This window comes from Cervus elaphus, chromosome 17 (assembly GCF_910594005.1).
Source record: "Cervus elaphus chromosome 17, mCerEla1.1, whole genome shotgun sequence".
Taxonomy (NCBI): Eukaryota; Metazoa; Chordata; class Mammalia; order Artiodactyla; family Cervidae; genus Cervus; species Cervus elaphus.
The window spans coordinates 58,838,226-58,856,774 of record NC_057831.1 but is presented as its reverse complement, the minus strand read 5'-3'; the positions used below and the strand labels follow the sequence as shown (position 1 = coordinate 58,856,774).

Genomic DNA, 18,549 nt, shown 5'->3' with positions numbered 1-18,549 from the left:
AATCTTGTTACATCTTACTGTGGTTAATATTGTCAAATGGTGTCTGTTAAATATTTACATAACTGTGATGATCTGTAGTTTTCCAGGAGTTAGATCTAAAAAAGGAGATACTGTTACTCATGGTGATTTATTAGACTAACTCCCCATAGGAAAGTTTTTATATATGGAAATGTAGCTGATATCACACATGCAGTGAAGAGAATCATTGATTAAAGTTGAGAGACGTCTCTGAACAGGATCTGAAAGGCCGAGTTCTCTTTTTTAGGGAAGAATCAGGCATAGGATGGTTAGGGTATGTTAATGTGTAGGTGCCTAAAGTTCTGGATTTGAGATGGCTATATAGCATGGGACTTGAAACTGTAATTCTTTAAGAAAACAGAAACCCATACTTAAAACAGAAATTGAACTTCGTAGGGTTTTTCTGAGACTTTAAGAACTTGAGTTGACTTAGAGAAGTAGGAGGTGTGGTAAATTCCTTCCTGGGTATGTTCATTAAAACATTGTGAATTAAGCTGGAGAACCTGGAGCCTGAAGCATGTTAGTGTTCTATGAGGAGAACGACATACATGTATGATATTAGGTTTAAAAAACACGTTCCACACATTCAGTTGGAGATCCTAGTCCTGATTCGCTCCCCAAATCACATGTCATTAATACAGTATTGATCCTTTTGCTAGAATGGCCTAACCACTTTTCTTTGAAATTGATGATATAGGTAGTTTATGAGCCAATCAAGAAAACTGATCTCATAGTCACACTCTCTTTTTCCTTTTCTAAAACAGACTATCTTTTTGTAGAACAGTTTTAGGTTTGCAGACAGACTGGGATGGTAGTGCAGAGTTCTCATTAACCCTCTCGTTCTATTTCCTCTATTATTAACACCTTTATGTTCCTTTTATTGTTGTTCAATCACTAAGTTATGCCCAACTCTTTGAGACCCCATGGACTGCAGCACACCAAGCTTCCCTGTCCTTCACTATCTCCTGGAGTTTGCTCAAATTCATGTCCACTGAGTTGGTGATACTATCTAACCATCACAACCTCTGCCACTCTTTTCTCCTTTTGCCTTCAATCTTTCCCAGCCTCAGAGTCTTTACCAATGAGTTGACTCTTCGCATCAGGTGGCCAGAGTATTAGAACTTCAGCATCAGTCTTTCCAGTGAATATCCAGGGTTGATTAAAGTCCATAGTTTGTTCAGATTTCCTTTTACTTAAGTCGAAACTGTCCTTTTCGCTCAAAACTTTCAGTTCAGTTCAGGCGCTCAGTCGAGTCCGACTCTGCGACCCCGTGGATTGCAGCACGCCAAGCCTCCCTGTCCATCACCAGCTTCCAGAGTTTACTCAAACTCATGTCCATCGAGTCGGTGATGCCATCCAACCATCTCATCCTCTGTCGTCCCCTTCTCCTCCCGCCTTCAATCTTTCCCAGCATCAGGGTCTTTTCCAGTGAGTCAACTCTTCGCATGAACTCTTCAGTACTTCGCCAAAGTACTGAAGTTTCAGCTTCAGCATCAGTCCTTCCAATGAACACCCAGGGCTGATCTCCTTTAAGATGGACTGGTTGGATCTCCTTGCAGTCCAAGGGACTCTCAAGAGTCTTCTCCAACACCACAGTTCAAAAGCATGAATTCTTCGGCACTCAGCTTTCTTTATAGTCCAACTCTCACATCCATAGATGACTACTGGAAAAACCATAACCTTGACTAGATGGACCTATGTTGGCAAAGTAATGTCTCTGCTTTTTAATACGCTGTCTAGGTTGGTTGTAACTTTCCTTCCAAGGAGTAAGTGTCTTTTAATTTCATGGCTGCAGTCACCATCCGCAGTGATTTTGGAGCCCAAAAAAATAAAGTCAGCCAGTGTTCCCACTGTTTCTTCATCTATTTACCATGAAGTGATGGGACCAGATGCCATGATCTTAGTTTTCTGAATGTTGATTTTTAAGCCAACTTTTTCACTCTCCTCTTTCACTTTCAACAAGAGGCTCTTTAGTTCTTCACTTTCTGCCATAAGGGTGGTGTCATCTGCATATCTCAGGTTATTGATATTTCTCCCGGCAATCTTGATTCCTGCTTGTGCTTCATCCAGCCCAGCGTTTCTCGTGAAGTACTCTGCATATAAGTTAAAAATGCAGGGTGACGATATACAGCCTTGACGTACTCCTTTTCCTATTTGGAACCAGTCTGTTTTTCCATGTCCAGTTCTAACTGTTGCTTCTTGACCTGCATACAAATTTCTGAGGAAGCAGGTCAGGTGATCTGGTATTCCCATCTCTTTCAGAATTTTCCACAGTTTTTGTGATTGACACAGTCAAAGGCTTTGGCATAGTCAATAAAGCAGAAATAGATGTTTTTCTGGAACTCTCTTGCTTTTTCTATGACCCAGTGGATGTTGGCAATTTGATCTCTGGTTTCTATGCCTTTTCTAAATGTAGCTTGAACATCTGGAAGTTCTCGGTTCATGTATTGCTGAAGCCTGGCTTGGAGAATTTTGATCATTACTTTGCCAGCATGTGAGATGAGTGCAATTGTGCAGTAGTTTGAGCATCCTTTGGCATTGCCTTTCTTTGGGATTGAAATGAAAACTGACCTTTTCCAGTCCTGTGGCCACTGCTGAGTTTTCCAAATTTGCTGGCATATTGAGTGTAGCACTTTAACAGCATCTTCTTTCAGGATTTGAAATAGCTCAACTGGAATTCCATCACCTCCACTAGCTTTGTTTGTAGTGATGCTTCCTTAGGCCCATTTGACTTCACATTCCAGGATGTCTGGCTCTAGGTGAGTGATCACACCATCGTGGTTATCTGGGTCATGAAAATCTTTTTTGTACAGTTCTTCTGTGTATTCTTGCCCCCTCTTCTTAATATCTTCTGCTTCTGTTAGGTCCATACCTTTCTGTCCTTTATTGTTCCCATCTTTGCATGAACTATTCCCTCGGTATCTCTGATTTTCTTGAAGAGATCTCTAGTTTTTCCCATTCTATTGTTTTCCTCTATTTGTTTGCATTCATCGCTGAGGACGGCTTTCTTATCTCTCCTTGCTGTTCTTTGGGACTCTGCATTCAAATGGGTATGTCTTTTGTTTTCTCCTTTGCCTTTTGCTTCTCTTCTTTTCACAGCTATCTGTAAGGCCTCCTCAGACAACCATTTTGCCTTTCTTTTTCTTGGGGATGGTCTTGATCCCTGTCTCCTCTACAATGTCACGAACCTCCATCCATAGTTCATCAGGCACTCTGTCTATCAGATCTAGTCCCTTAAATCTATTTCTCACTTCCACTGTATAGTCATAAGGGATATGACTTAGGTCATACCTGAATGGTCTAGTGGTTTTCTCCACTTTCTTCAATTTCAGTTTGAATTTGGCAATAAGGAGTTTATGATCTGAGCCATAGTCAGCTCCCAGTCTTGTTTTTGCTGACTGAATAGAGCTTCTCATCTTTGGCTGCAAAGAATATAATCAGTCTGATTTTGGTGTTGACCAAAATTTTGACCAAAATCTGGTGATGTCCATGTGTGGAGTCTTCTCTTGTGTTGTTGGAAGAGGGTATTTGCTATGACCAGTCTGTTCTCTTGGCAAAACTCTATTAGCCTTTGCCTTTCTTCATTCTGTACTCCAAAGCCAAGTTTGCCTGTTTCTCTAGGTATTTCTTGACTTCCTACTTTTGCATTCCAGTCCCCTATATTGAAAAGGACATCTTTTTTGGGTGTGTGTTCTAGAAGGTATTGTCAGTCTTCATAGAACCATTCAATTTCAGCTTCTTCAGCATTACTGGTCAGGGCATAGACTTGGATTACTGTGATATTGAATGGTTTTCCCTGGAAATGAGCAGAGATCATTCTGTCGTTTTTGAGATTGCATCCAAGTACTGCATTTCGGACTCTTCTGTTGACTATGATGGGTACTCCACTTCTTCTAAGGGATTCTTGCCCACAGTAGTAGATATAATGGTCATCTGTGTTAAATTCACCCATTCCAGTCTAATTTAGTTCACTGATTGCTAAAATGTTTATGTTCACAACTTGACCCCATTACATAGGGCAGTTGTTTCTGTATAATAGTGGCTTTTCAGTGATTATTGGTTGAGTGAATAAATAAATAATATGCTTTACCTGCCCTTAAGTTGTCATTAGGGAAGGATCAGGCCACCGTGCTGATGACACGCACACGAGGGCCTCAGCGTTTGAATGCAGTGGGCTGTGTTTGAATGAAGCCGGGCACTGCACTTACTAACCCTGTGAACGAGTCACCCAGCCCCTCATACCTCTCTTCTCACCTGTGGAAAGAGGATGATGGCAATTCCTACGGCAGTGGGGTAGGAAAGAAACAAAGAGAGGAAAGAATGCATGTGAGAGCCTGTGACCACGGCCTCACGTGTGGGAAGCACTCAGTAAAGGTCAGAGTCAGCGTTTATCTTGCGGGATGGAATGTGGTAAGTGTGATGAGAGGTACAAGGTGTCATAGGCAGTCAGAAAAGGGGAGATGCATCACGTTGGGCAGAGGTTAGGAAAGAGGAGGTAGCATTGGAGATTGACCTGAAAGAATGAATCAGCCTTCACCAGAGGCAGAGTGACCAGAGGGAGAAATTGAGAGCATGTAATACACAAAGTTACAGAGGTGGAAGATGGGAGCGAGGTCTTCTGGAGAAAAGACTGTGGTCTAATATGGCAAGACAGGGTAGATAAAGCTATTAGGGCCATGTGTGTTTTTGATATAAATTTAAACTTTTCTTCTAAAAATTTTCAAATAGAAAAAACAGTATGAAGAATACTGCAATGAACACCCATAGAACCCCTGTCTAATTTCAGTGATTATTAACGTTTTTATTATTTACTTCATGTGTATAAATTTACATATATTATTTTTTGCTGAACCATTTAAAAATAAATTTTAGAGTTTATGGCATTTTACCCCTAAATACTTTAGCATGCATTTCCAAAAAATACAGAAGCTGCCTTACGTAAATGCAGTACTTTTATGATGACCAGCAAAATAAATAATAATCCCCAAATATCATTTATTATCAATCCATAGTCAAACTTCCCAGAGACTTAGTCTTTTAAGTCTTTAGCATTAAAAACATTTTTAAAAACCAGAATCCAAGCTAAAGACCATGCATTGCATTTTATTTGTCATGCTTCCTAAGTCTCTTTAAATCTAAAATTCCAACTAAGATATTAGGACTTCTAGGCTTTGGATCACTAAGAAGATTATGGTGCTTTCTCCCTTGCCATCTACAATTCCTGTAATTCAAAGTAAAAACAATTTGAATTTCAATAAAAGAACTATAAGGAAGTCCAAGTAGATTTCAGATTTTTTTTTCCTCCCATCAAGATGATGACTTTGACATTACTTTTGAAATCTCAAATGATCACAATTTTAAAAAACCTCAGCGTATGTTTATTTGCCTCGAATGGGTCCAGCTCTAGACTCACAGGATTCAGCAAAGAAACAGTGACTCACTGTTTTCAGTTGAGCCGAATGTCTAGCATGTCTAAACTTTACAGATATGAAACCACATTCTTAATTGACACAGAGAAGTGATTTTTAGTCCTGGTGTATATATAAGCCTTCCAGACTCTAAGTTCCCGTCCTTTCAGGTAATTTCACAGTGAGTTTCGCAATATTTCTTTACGGGAAAAAGTCATCTAGAACTGTGGGTTGGAAACAGAGTGCAGAACCTTGTCCATCCTGCTCTGAGCAGGAGCACTCTGGTGACAGAGGAGCGGTGCTTGGACGCCTGCCTTGTTTTTGTCACTTCACAGACACCGGGGGCCTGGGCAAGTGTCTGGAATAGCTGCAGGTACAGAGTGGTTATGAGGGGCCTGCCTGCCAGGGCTGCAGCTTCGGCAGCTGGATAGACTAAACCTGGCATCCTTTGGAATTCCGTGGAAGAGAAGGAGTCAGGTCTTTGGGGAGTGCTTTCCTGCAAACAGGCGTCCTCTAATTGCCTTTTCCCAACGATCTCCCCTTGTTACGCTTTGGAAGGGAGGTCCTCTGAGGACCATTTCTTTCCACCTCACTTGCAGGTGCCTGGTGAGTGCCACTCTAATTTATTCCACTTAGCCTTGGCGGGGAACCCAGCCCACTCTGCTTCTGCTGGGAGAACGCGTTTCCACCTTTGTTTCAACTTCACCAGGTTCTGTTGACGAAGTTCAGTGGAGCGCCTGCCTGGTTTTTCTCCTGTCCTTAATTTGGTTTGCCTTTTATTGTCTTCTACCTGAATGAGTTCTTTCTCTTTCCTTTAAGGGAAAGGAACCTGAGCAAAACAATGCTTGTGGTGGTGACTGCTTGTTAAGGGTAATTACTATTTTATGTTAATTTACATGTTAAAATGAGCAGACAGAGAATTGCTAAATTCACCATCTTGTTATTTCCCAAGTCTGGTCCTTTTAAGTATATTTGTTGCTTAAACAAAGATGTAGCTGAGCAGAGTAGAAGTGTCCAAATGGAGAGTTTTTTATGCGTGGGTATATATAGAATTTAAAGTTTTTATTTCCATCAGCAAGAGTCATTATAGAGTACTTGGAAATTATAGAAACGTGGAAAGAAGAAACCCGGAGATAACTAGCATTAACACTGTGAATTCATGTCTGGTCATTTAGCCTACATGCTTTTTCTCTTAAAATAGGAACAGCTTCACTGTTACAGTCTAGGACTTTTGTTCCTCAAGAGTGTGGTCCATAGATGAGCAGCACAGACATTTCCTGGGAGCTTGTTAGAAATACAGAATCTTGGTTAGCCTCTTGTTTGCATCCTTTACCCACCCCCCCACCCCCAAAAAAGAAACACAGAATCTCAGACTGTACCACAATATGCTCTGTGCGTGCTGAGTCGCTTCAGTCGTGACCGACTCTGTGTTGTCTACACGGACTGCAGCCCGCCAGGCTCCTCTGTCCATGGGATTCTCCAGGCAGAATACAGGACTGGGCTGCCGTGCCCTCCTCCTGGGGATCTTCCCACCTCGGGAGCAAACCTCCATCTCTTAGGTCTCCTGCGTTGGCAGGCGGGTTCTTTACTGCTGGTGCCACCTGGGAAGCCCTATGGTATACTGAATTGTAATTTGTATTGAGTGATACTTTGTATATGTTAAAACTCAGAAGCACTCCTGCAGAGCACAGTATACCCGGGACAGCAGATGAAGTGAGAAGGACCCGAGGACCAAGCCTGTTTATCTCCATTTTCCCGCTGTCACTCTTTCTCAAAATGATTTCCTCAGTGTGTGATAATGATAAAAGTGGAGATCAGCTTTCTGGCAAGGCGTAGCAGCCTTGATAAGGAACCCAGCTGTCTCATACATAAACATTTCTTCGGGTGAACATGCATTAAGTGCCTACTGTGTTCCAGGGCACACATATGGCCCCCACAAGCCCCGCAGTTAGGGTGTGCCTACACTGCCCGAGAAGCCTTCAGAGGGCAAGGGGGAGGGCACAGGGGGAGTCTGGAAGTCAGGAAGAAAAATGGTCTCTGAGCTGAGTCTTGAAATATAATTCTGTGAACATGAGTTATGAGGGTTGCTAGACTCTGGAGAGAGTGCAGAGCCAGATAAAATGATCCCCTTCTTCAAGGAGTCTGCCCTTGATTTAAGGATAGGGGGCAGTGTTTAAAATGATAAATAAAATCTGAAGCACTTTGGTATTAGGGTAGATCAACTTTGTGACCTCAGACAAGCTATTTCGCCTGACTATCCATTCTGTAAATAGCAAAATAATAAAGTACTTCACAGAATTACAGTGTTGTTTTTTTCTTTTTTTTTTTTTAAATGAGGTGACATAATAAAGCTCTTACCTACAGTGAGTGTAGAATCGGTTCTGTGTGGCAACAGTATTGTAAAAGTGCCAAGTAAGTGCCATAGATAAAAATACTGAGGAGAAACAGAGAAAAGAGAGGCCGTTTCTTCCTGGACTGCGAGAGGCCTTGTGGCTGATACGGCCCTGAGTATGTGAACGAGGAAGACGGGGCAGGTGGGAACTGAAGTAAAAGATGAAACTGCACTTCTGAGACTGGATGGACCAGAAAGTGGAGAAGGAAACGGCAACCCACTCCAGTACTCTGGCCTGGAAAATCCCATGGACAGAGGAGCCTGGTAGGCTGCAGTCCATGGGGTCTCGAAGAGTCAGACACAACTGAGCCACTTCACTTTCACTTTTCACTTTGATGCATTGGAGAAGGAAATGGCAACCCACTCCAGTGTTCTTGCCTGGAGAATCCCAGGGACGGGGGAGCCTGGTGAGCTGCTGTCTATGGGGTCACACGGAGTCGGACACAACTGAAGTGACTTAGCAGCAGCAGTAGCAAATGCTGTAATTTTTGTGTTACAAGAATTAATCTTTTTGTGTCAGTTTCAACCATAAGCTCCTATATTATCTCTTTATATGGAGTAGGCCTAACCTATAAGTAACCATAGTTACTGGCTTTTATAGGTTATAGCCTGCCATATAAAATGCTTACATTTTGCCAAATTTGTTTTCTCTCTGTTTCTTTCTGTCTCTGAATACATATACTTTAAAAATACTTTCACTGAACCATTTGAATTAATTATCAAGGTCACGCGTGACCCTTTACCTCAATTACTTTCACATGTTATTTCACAAGCACAAGAGTGTTCTCCCACACAGCCCATAATACCGATTCAGATTTCCCCAGTTATTCCAATAATGTCTTTTATAACCCTTCTCCTCATCCAAAGTTCACCAACAGTCATTCATTGCATTTTGTCTCTTTTCCTTTCATCCAGAACAATCACCCTGTTTTCATTTATTTTTGTTATTCGTGGCACTGATATCTTGGAAAATTCCAAGATAATTTTCTTATAGAAAGTACCACAATCTGGACTTGATTGTTAGTTTATGATAAGATACAGATTAAGCATTTTGACAGACACATTACATAGTGGAGAGTGACGTTCAGTTACCCTATAAGTGCTTATACCAGCCATCACTTGGGTAAGGTGGTCTGCCAGAGCTCTCCATTGTAAGGATACCTTTTCCCCTAGGTAAGTGATACGTAATCCAAAGGGTGATACTCTGAGACTGTGTGAGTATCCTGTTCCACAGGAACCCTTCCCCTAATGGTCTTGGTGTCTATTAATGAGCCTTGACTGAATCAATCATTGCCTCAGTGGTTGCAAAGTGGGATTTTCTGTTTCTGCTGTCCCTTTGGTGTTTGTTAGCTGGCTGTCTTTGTAAGGAGCATTCCAGGATCCCCCTTTGCATGAAGATCCGTGGATTTACGGTTCCTTTTTTTAAGTTGAACGTGTTACAGTTTATCCATATCATTCTTTCCCTTGCTCAGACTGTTAGTGGGGGCCCCTTCAAGGCAGCTCCTTTGTCCGTGTCATGTCTGCATTAATATTGGAGCACTTCTTGCTTTCTGGCATAGTGAGATGTTTCTAGGCTTGTATTGTACTTTCCTTGCCCTCCAGGCCTGGATTCAACTATTTCTCCAGTGAGTTACAGTACTGAGAAAGACAGGATCTGGGTATTCAAGCTTTTCTCTAAAAATGCATAAAATCCAGAGAAAGTTGAAATTCATGAATCATTTGTTTAAAGTCCCTCAATCCCCAGCTTTGCTGAGATATTCACATGGAGTCAGCCGGAGTCTAGAAGTTGGAAGAGAAGAACCAGTGAAAGGAAGAGGCCATGGAAATTGAAGGTCACTGGGCTTTGGACCAGAGGTGGCTCAGTGATGCAAAAGCGGGGGGTGAGATAGGGCCAAGACCAATTTAGATTATGTTGGAATTCTGCCCAGGGAGTGACTGGAGAGCCTGAGAAAATAATTTCCGCTTATTTTCCAGGTAGACTCTGAAAATTGGTTGCCCTTTTTTATATCCAGTAATGCTGAGAGAGTGTATCCCCCTGAGCTACACGTATGCTAATTCTTCGAGCAGTTTAAGAAATATGGTTTCCATACTGAGAATCCCTTAGTGTGAGGTGTGTATAGGTAAATGTATATTTCAGCATGTCTTCTTGTAAAAATTAAAACTCATAGTTTTTATTTTCAACACTCCTAATTGAAAGCAATATTTGAATTTACTTGTTGATTATAATATCTGGTTGCAAATTATTAACGCTGCATATGTGCAGCATTTTAGGCAGCAACTTACAAAACGTAGAAGCCAAGAATTTCTAAGTTATTTTCTAAAGTAATCAACATGCTTTTGATAAAATGAAGCCTTTGCTCTTGAATTTGAACCGATTGATTTTTCTAGAACTCAGTATCACCTCCGTGATCTCTTTGTAGATAGCGTAATTAAAATGTTCAATTTGCCTTTTCTATTCTATGAAACAAAACAAAACATGAAGCCAGTAGTTAATTGTCTCCATGCGATGGGGAACTTTCAAAAATGCTTAAAAACACAAACGCAAATTTGAAACAGAAGGGTGTTGTTTTTGTTTGTTTTTCATTGGAGTCAGCATTTCTGGAAGTTAAAAAAAAGAACAGAGACTAGTACATCTATGTACAACAGGACTGTGGTTCTTACTCAGATGTATACATTACGTGTGACAGATGCTTTGTAATTTTGTGAAACGGCACCCCTCCCGCCCCTGATTTTTAACCCTCAGTGCATTCTTGAGGATGGAGAGTGGTACTAAAGCAGTTGCTCTGCACCAAATCGTTACTTGGTCTTTGATAAGCTAGTAAGGTCCCACCGATAATGAAAAGGGGCGCATGGTTTAAATGTGCTGCTGGCGGACATAAGGACGTGAACTCAAGCGTGCGGTGGCCAGATTGCCCCACGTTAGCCCTTGACTCCTGAGTACTTTGTCCATTCAGGTCTGACGGGATTTCAGTGCACGGGATTAACCTAAGCGGACTGGTGACTAAGGAATCACCATTTTTGGCAAATGAGTTATTTTCAAAGCCCAGTTTTATCGTTATCGGGGAAATTGTAATATAACAGTTCTTTCGGAGGTCATAAAGATCCAGCTCTCTTTTCTTACTTTCTGTTGAAAACTCCCCGTGGTGAGGCATTCATCCCCATAACCAAAGCCATTGCTTCTTGTATTTCTTTAATCTTGATCTTGTTTGAAAGGAGTTATATCCAGAGCACAGTTTCTTCATTGATCACTAAATTTCTTTCAGACATTAAAACAGCTTATATGTAATTATATAATTAAAAATCTTCCTTAATCTGGATTTTACTAAATCCATAACTCTTCTAGCCAGTAAAAGCAAATTATATTTTGGCTTTTATAACTGATCTATATACTTTGAACATCTCTTTTGGGAATGTATTTGCCTTTGATTTATGAGATGGAAAATACTTTCTGTGACTGTTAATGCTTGTGGAAGTAGCATCCGGTGTCCTTGTTCTTGGGCTGGTGTTCATTTTACTGGCTGGATTCACATTTGAAATTGAAGTGGGATAAAAGAGTTTTTTCCCACCAGATGCCTTCGTCCTATTTTTATATAGCATATTGTTATTTCTAACTGTAAATGTAGACTTGATTATGTGGAAAATTTGGATACCACAGGAAAATGCGAAGAAAGTAAAAATTATTCTACTCTATTTTTGTTATCTTTAATTAGCAACTATTCAAATATTGACTTGTTTTCATTATAGTCTTTTTTTCTAGATATAGATACTTTAAAAAAATTGGGATCACATTGAACGTATCATCCATCCTATAGCCAGCACTCCCCAGTGAACACTGCTTAGAAACATTTTCTCATTTTGTTAAGTATCTTACAGATTTAAAAAAACTGTTTATCCATTGCCAAACATTTGTTTTAAAATTGCTTAATATGTTATTGTAATGGAAAACTTTTTGTACATATCTTTGTGTACATCTTGGACTTTTTTAAAGGATAAATTCAATCTTTTAAAGATTTATTGGTTTCAAGGAATGACAAGTAATTCAGTTTGTCCTCTCTAGCAATTCCGGATGAGTCCTCCTCTGCGAGAATCTGTCTTTATAACACCATCATGTTGGTCTCTCCAGAATGGTACAGTAACGCCTTATTTATTAATAAGACCATCAGGGAACTTCTAATAAATAAATTTTTCATGTAGCTGAAACACCCTTAAAAGTGTTCATACTAGGTTACTGTAAAACCTAAAATGTGAGTGAGATTATTTCTAAAATTGTATGACATATATTGCTATTGTCTTTAACATAATGAAAATATATGAAAATCCTAATTTAGCTCCTCTGATTTAAATCACAAGCATCCTTATAAACAGTGGTTATTATACAGTCAGTTCTGCTAAAGTGCAATGCATGTGTTTCTAAAAACCACCATGCTACGCAGAATCATACCACGCTGCCTCGCCGCCCCACCCCACCCTCCCCCCACCAGTGCTCAAGGGAAAAGTGGGATTAGGGACATACGCTCCAAAACCTTTGTTGGTTAAAGGTTAAAAAAAATAGAATGGGAACTGGGTAAAAATTGGAGCACGATTTTACACATATTTGTTGGGTTAAGAAATAAATAGATAAAAAGTACAACACAGCACTTTACCTTGAGCAAACCCTGACGTTTCCTGTGGACTGAGTGAGGCCCTGGAAGGGTCACGGCTTGTGAGTCACTGTGGGGTGATGGCGGGGCGGGTAATCTGAAATCAGAAGCAAAGTCGGGACAGCCGCTGTGGAGGACCGGGGCTTGGCACCCTCGCGGGGAGCTGCGGTCGCTGGCAGGTGTCTGAGGTGCGGCTTGGTGCATTCTCCGCAACCTTGGGCAGCTGGGTTCCGCCCCGTGCAGCCTTCTGCTGTTGCCGTGTGAAATCATGCCTAAACAAATGTGAAAGTCGAGTTATGCTCAAGTTGTTCCCTGTGATATCAAACACGAGAGTCAGAGGAGAACTGAGTGTGCCATGTGGTACTGCACTGATGTCTCAGGGATATTCGTGTAAAAACAGAAAAACCTGGCTTGAGAGTCCACACTGCGTAATGTAACGCTCTAAACTGTAACCGTGGCCGTAATCACAAGTGATGCCTGGCGATGTCTGTGGGTCTCTGACTGCCTGTGGTGACCGTACCTCCTGCCTCCTCCTCATGGACCTGTTTCTCAATCCCTTACAGAGTTTAAACAAGTTTATCACACTTCTTAAAATAACGTCTCTGTGCAGCCCGGTCAGTGCGGGAGAGCCTGACAGGTTTAGACTTCAGATTAATGTTTACCTGTGGCGTCTGTTACACCTACTGAAACTCGTTTATCTTATGAATGAGTTACTACCTATGTATTCATTTGCAAGATTGTGGAAGGAAGTAACTGATGTTTTAAGTGGGATCATCATCACACAGAATTTTGAGATTTTCTGTTTCATTAGAAATAAGTTAACAAGACTCTTCTCATTCCCACCTGCAAAAGTGAAGTGTGCTTAAGTGGGTACATCTGACGGGCATTTATAAGTTGTTGATGAATTTCTGAAGTTGTTACTGTTCATGTCTATTTACAACCCGCTTCTGTGTTTGTGAGATGAGCTCATCTTTGGAAGGTGGGGCAGGCAAGTGTGATTTCAGAAGACCTTCCCTCCCAAGTCGCAGTATAATTAGAAGTCCAGATCCTCCCTCAGTTGCTTTTTATGACTCCCCGAGAAGGACATTTTTACCGTGAATGGTTGCCAAGAGCCTTGCTGGTTCCCGCTTCAGTAACTTTAATAAGGCGACAAGTCAAAACACCACCTAGATTTAGCAAGTCTTGTTAGTAATGTTCTGAAAGAAAAGTAGATAACACAGTTCATCATTTAGATATTCCAGTGAAATCTGTATTTTAATTATGCATAGAGACTCTGAATAGCTATGTGGTATTTTGATTTTTAGTTTGTAATCTGACTTTGTTAACTTTTTGTCTCTACACAATTTCTAGATATATTGGGGCTGCCTGACCTCCCTCAGTCATTGCTGGTAATTAACAGGACTTTGTGGGAAAAGGGAACTTGCCTTCTGAGCTTCGCACCAAAGACCTGGGAAAAGTAAGTGTTTTTCTAACTTGTTTTTAAAAAAAATTCTGTTACATTTCTCTCAGAAAGTTAACAACATGTCTGTCGCTTTTCTGCTTCCTTTCTTTCCTGGCTTTATAAGTTTTATATGCGCTTATGGGCTTGAAACATGGAAAGGGACTCAGGAACCTTTAAAAAAAAAAAAAAGAAACCTTCGAAGATATTGGGATGACTTTCTGCGTTGTATCATTTCTTTTGGATTTCACAGTCTGAGTCCTCAAGGTTGTGATAAAATCTTTTACCAGGTGTTCAGAAGATAAATTCCAAAGGTAAGAGTGTAATATGGTATGATAGAAAAGCAAGTCCAGTTTTCTGAGCTTCAGGTATTTTAGACTTTTAAATAAGCTCTTTGGTTCTGAATTCTTTAGGATAAGAATGAAATCCATCTGGTTCTTTTCTTGTCTGGAAAGGAAAATGAAATTGAAAATCACTTGTTCAGTAAGTCCCTCATGTAGCTTGGCCTTGGAAGAATTGATGCATCTGTCAGTTTTATTATTTTACAACTTAGAGAAACTTGAAGATAGTTTGAGACACTTGTAGGAGTGCCTTGACCGAAAAACTTACTTGGTGCCATAAAGTTCAGTTTTATTCCCTGATCTTTTTGAAAAGAAAGGTAAAATGGGCCCTAAGAATAGTAAAATGAGTCTGCTTTCTTGTAGATATTACTTGGAAATATGAGTGGCCCCTAAGAATGTGAACAAAATGGCACACACACTCAGGCTTACTCATGTGTGCTCACCTACACCTCCTTTCTGGTGTGTTCCAAAAGCAATATCATCGACAATAGGAACTGTTTGCTCCTTAAATCACTAGAAAGTTTTCTAAACTTTGTATTTTTTGTGTATTATAACTCCTCTACATTTCTGACAGTACAAATGAGATAGTTGAAACATTCCTAAAACAAAACAAGATGAAAGAACTTTAGAAGGTTCATAGAAGCATTAAACAGTAAGATCAGATCTTATCTTTATGTTGTTTGCCGTGTAGATTTATTTATAACTAAATTGTTTGTTATATGGAAATAATTACAGTAAGGTAAGTTATGACTCTCTTGAAGTTAAGTAAGACAGTCATACTGAAAAAATATTATACACACCACAGAATATACACACACCACGAAAACACTTTCTGAGAGCTATGAAGTCTCTGCTGAAATATAAATCCATTAAAAGCAAGGACTTTGAAAATTTTCTCCAAAAACACTCTTCTGTTTATAGTGAAATATTGGCAGTAGTGATATACTGTGGTATTTTTAAAAAAAATTTCAGTGGAATTTTTAAAAAAGAATAGCAATATGTTTATTAATAGTTGAGTTTTCTAGTTTGTATTCACATATTGACCTTAAAATAATGGAAATCCTATGTGGTCTAGTTGTTATTCCATCCTGGAAGGATATTTGAAAGAGGATTATGTTGCAAGTCACCAATCTGTTCACAGAAGTGGAACAAAAAGAGCAAAAGATTAATTCTCTGGGCTTTAGGATCTCAATATTTGCAGTGGTGTTTGGATTGGAAATATAACAACCCCAGAAAGTGAGCTACTTAGACTGCATTTCAAATGATTTAGCATTTCTTTAAAATTTTACATAGTCCCTGGTGAAATATTTTTCTTCTGTTACACCAAAATGTTCCCTTTGTGACATTGCTGTAAAAATTACTTTTCCCTTTTGTAGAAGCAAGGCATTGGTAGGACCTTTGATCACCATAATAAACTAAAGACAGTCCCTGTGTTACCAGAGGGACCACGGCAGAAGAATCCTTGCTTACTAAAACTGATGTCATAGGTGAAAATTTGTATGCACAAAGGATGTTCACAGGTGACTCTTAAGTGTAAAGAAAAGGTGATTATAATGTGGATGCTACACATAAGTCTAGTCGTGAAGAACTAGCTGTGTGGAGGTCAACAGCGGAGAAGGCAGGGCAGGGGAAGGGAGAGGCGGGTCCCTTCTGAGGTTTGCGGCCGTCACAGGTGGATGTCTCTGATGGCACTTTGGAGGCCGTGCACGCGTGCACTTGTGTCCGAGTCCGTGTGACTCTGTGAACTGTAGCCTGCCAGGCCTCTGTCCGTGGGATTCTTCAGGCAGGCATACTGGTGTGGGTGAAGGCCCTCCCGGGGATCTTCCCAACCCGGGGGTCAAACCCGCGTCTCCTACATCTCCTGCATTGGTAGGCAGGTTCTTTGCCACTAGCACCGCCTGGGAATCCCTTATAAGAGACACTTAAATGAATTAGTGACTTATCTTGGGGGGGTAAATGCACAGTTTTAGGGGAAATTCAGAACCCTGAACAACCAGCCTACTTCCTTTGAACTCCCACTTGTCCTGGACTTTTTATTTTTTTCCTAATCACAAACATGTTTTCAAAGTCTTCCTTGTTTCAAGTATTAAATTATTTGAAATAGGTTTCTGAAAACTTGAGTCTATGACAAGATTAGATGCACTTTTGAAAAATTAGGCATGGATTATTTAAAAGAAGTAGAAAGTAGCTTCTATTTTATTTTCGTGTTTAATACATATATGTGTTTATTTTTGTGTTAATACTGCCAGTGTGGAATATGCTATGAATTATTTGGTACCTTTTCTTTTCCACTTAATAAATCATGAATTCCCATGTTAATAAATGTTTGTCTACAATATCATTTTTAGTGAAAGAGAAACAAGTGGATCTTAGCCTTTCGTTTAATTTGAGGTGATCCTGGCTTTCAGTTAGAAGGGAGTATAAATATGTGAAGTATATGGTGAGAGTTTTTCATCTGCAAACAGGTAATAGACTAGAATTCACCTTCTACAATCTCTAGGGTGTTTACTGTCACCAGACATGTTCTGAGTAGGAGGCTTGTGGGACTAAATATGTGTTCAAAGTGGTAAATGTCACTGTTTGACAGGCCCTGTGTATAAAGCTTTGCGTCTTCTTGGTCCCTTTGTTATATTACAGGAGCACGGGTGACATATTCCTCCTGCTTAGCTGTCTTCATCCATATTTCTGTGCCTAAGGAACGATTCTACCTCACTCCCAAGAAGCTCTAAATATCTCAGATGAGGTGATGGGTACAGAAGGAACATTTCGTAGACTTTGGGATATAATTTATTGGAACAGATTGAAATTCACGTCAGTTGGAGATGCAAAATGTATTACAGATCTTTGTCTGCCTTCTCAGTGTTAGGTTCATTTATTAAACCAATATTCTTTGCACGACTGCCGTGTGCCAGGTACTGTGTTCAGAGCTCATTGTTCAAAGATGAATGAGATGTGCTCTTGCTTTCAAAGAACTTAATTTGAGTTTCAAATTCAGATTCAAATTACATTTATTCAGTGTGTACTATGTGACGAACAGTGAACTGGATATTCTTAAATGAGGTGTTTGACCACTCACATTCAGTAATGATATTCATTGATCCATCTCTTCCAAAATAAATCATGAATAGAAGTTTCTCATCTTTAAGTTTTTTGTTTTATTATTTTTTCCTAAACTTTTGGTATCCGCTACTACTTATTAAGTTAAATTAGCAAATGGGAAAAAAAGTTAGTAAACAAGAAGCATTTAATTGATCAATTTAGAACAGTGATTTAAAAAACATATATGTGTATATATATCTATACACATATGTGCATGCATGCACGCACACACCCACGTAATATTTGGGAACCAGTATGCGTATAATATGGGGCTTCCTTCATGGCTCGGCGGTAAAGAATCTGCCTCCCAATTCTGGAGATGTGAGTTTGATCCCTGGGTTGGGAAGATGCTCTGGAGAAGGAAATGGCTACTTACTCCAGTGTTCTTGCCTGAAGAACCCCATGGACAAAGGAGTCTAGTGGGCTATAGTCCATGGGGTTGCAAAGAGTTGTCAACTAAACATCACCAACAAAACAACAATGCATATAAGGTGGTTGTCATTTCTCCTAGTAGGATAGTTCTTAGTTCACGTGGTACAATTAAATATACTAAGAATTCTCATCTTCTGCCCTTAGACTGGTTCCACTGTCTGAACGAGTATGGAAATCAAAGGATTGAGTCACTGGTTGTCCCAGGAATTCTTGGGGTAGAGATCATTGAAACTCAGGGGAAAGGAACTTGCTGACATTCACACAGCTAAAAAATGTTTGAGTTAGGATTCTAACTGCAATCCGTATAACTTCAAAGCCCAGGCAGTGCCCATCCGACTCCGGAGAGCTGGTAGAGAAGATAGACTCACAAACGTCATGAGCCCGTGGAGGAGGGGCAGTCATTCCCCGAGGAATCAGGGATTTATATGGCCTTGGGCATGTTCCCTATTTTCTCAAAGTCCATTGTGCCGTTTTTAAAGGAGACTGGTTAGTAGGATCTAGCAGGACCTTGGACCAGAGCAGTTAAGGGGCATTGGTAAGAGAAGAAATAATAGGTTTGGGACTGAAAGCCAGTGCTAGCAGTTAACCCTGGGAGTGTGCTGGGAACCGTACTAAGAATTTTACATATTTTATCTTACTTACTCTTATATCAGTTCTGAGAGGTAGATGTTATTGCCCCATTATAAGGATTTTGAAACTGAGGCTACATGAGGTTAAATAACTTGTCTAATGCCACATTAGACATTAGACAAGTTAGCTTCCCTTGTGGCTCAGCTGGTAA

General features: G+C 40.2%; 1 protein-coding gene across 15 annotated transcripts in view; it reads left to right on the top strand.

The window, feature by feature from the left end:
• The window catches only part of APBB2 (amyloid beta precursor protein binding family B member 2), a 362,842-nt gene that overhangs the window by 92,870 nt on the left and 251,423 nt on the right, over window positions 1–18,549 (top strand). For 14 of the 15 annotated variants that reach the window (XM_043871222.1, XM_043871214.1, XM_043871219.1 and 11 more), the window contains one exon: window positions 13,809–13,914. The exons of the other annotated variant lie outside the window; for it this stretch is intronic. The gene's annotated coding sequence lies outside the window, so the exon portion shown is untranslated. The remainder of the gene's footprint in view (window positions 1–13,808; window positions 13,915–18,549) is intronic. 15 annotated transcript variants of the gene reach the window in all.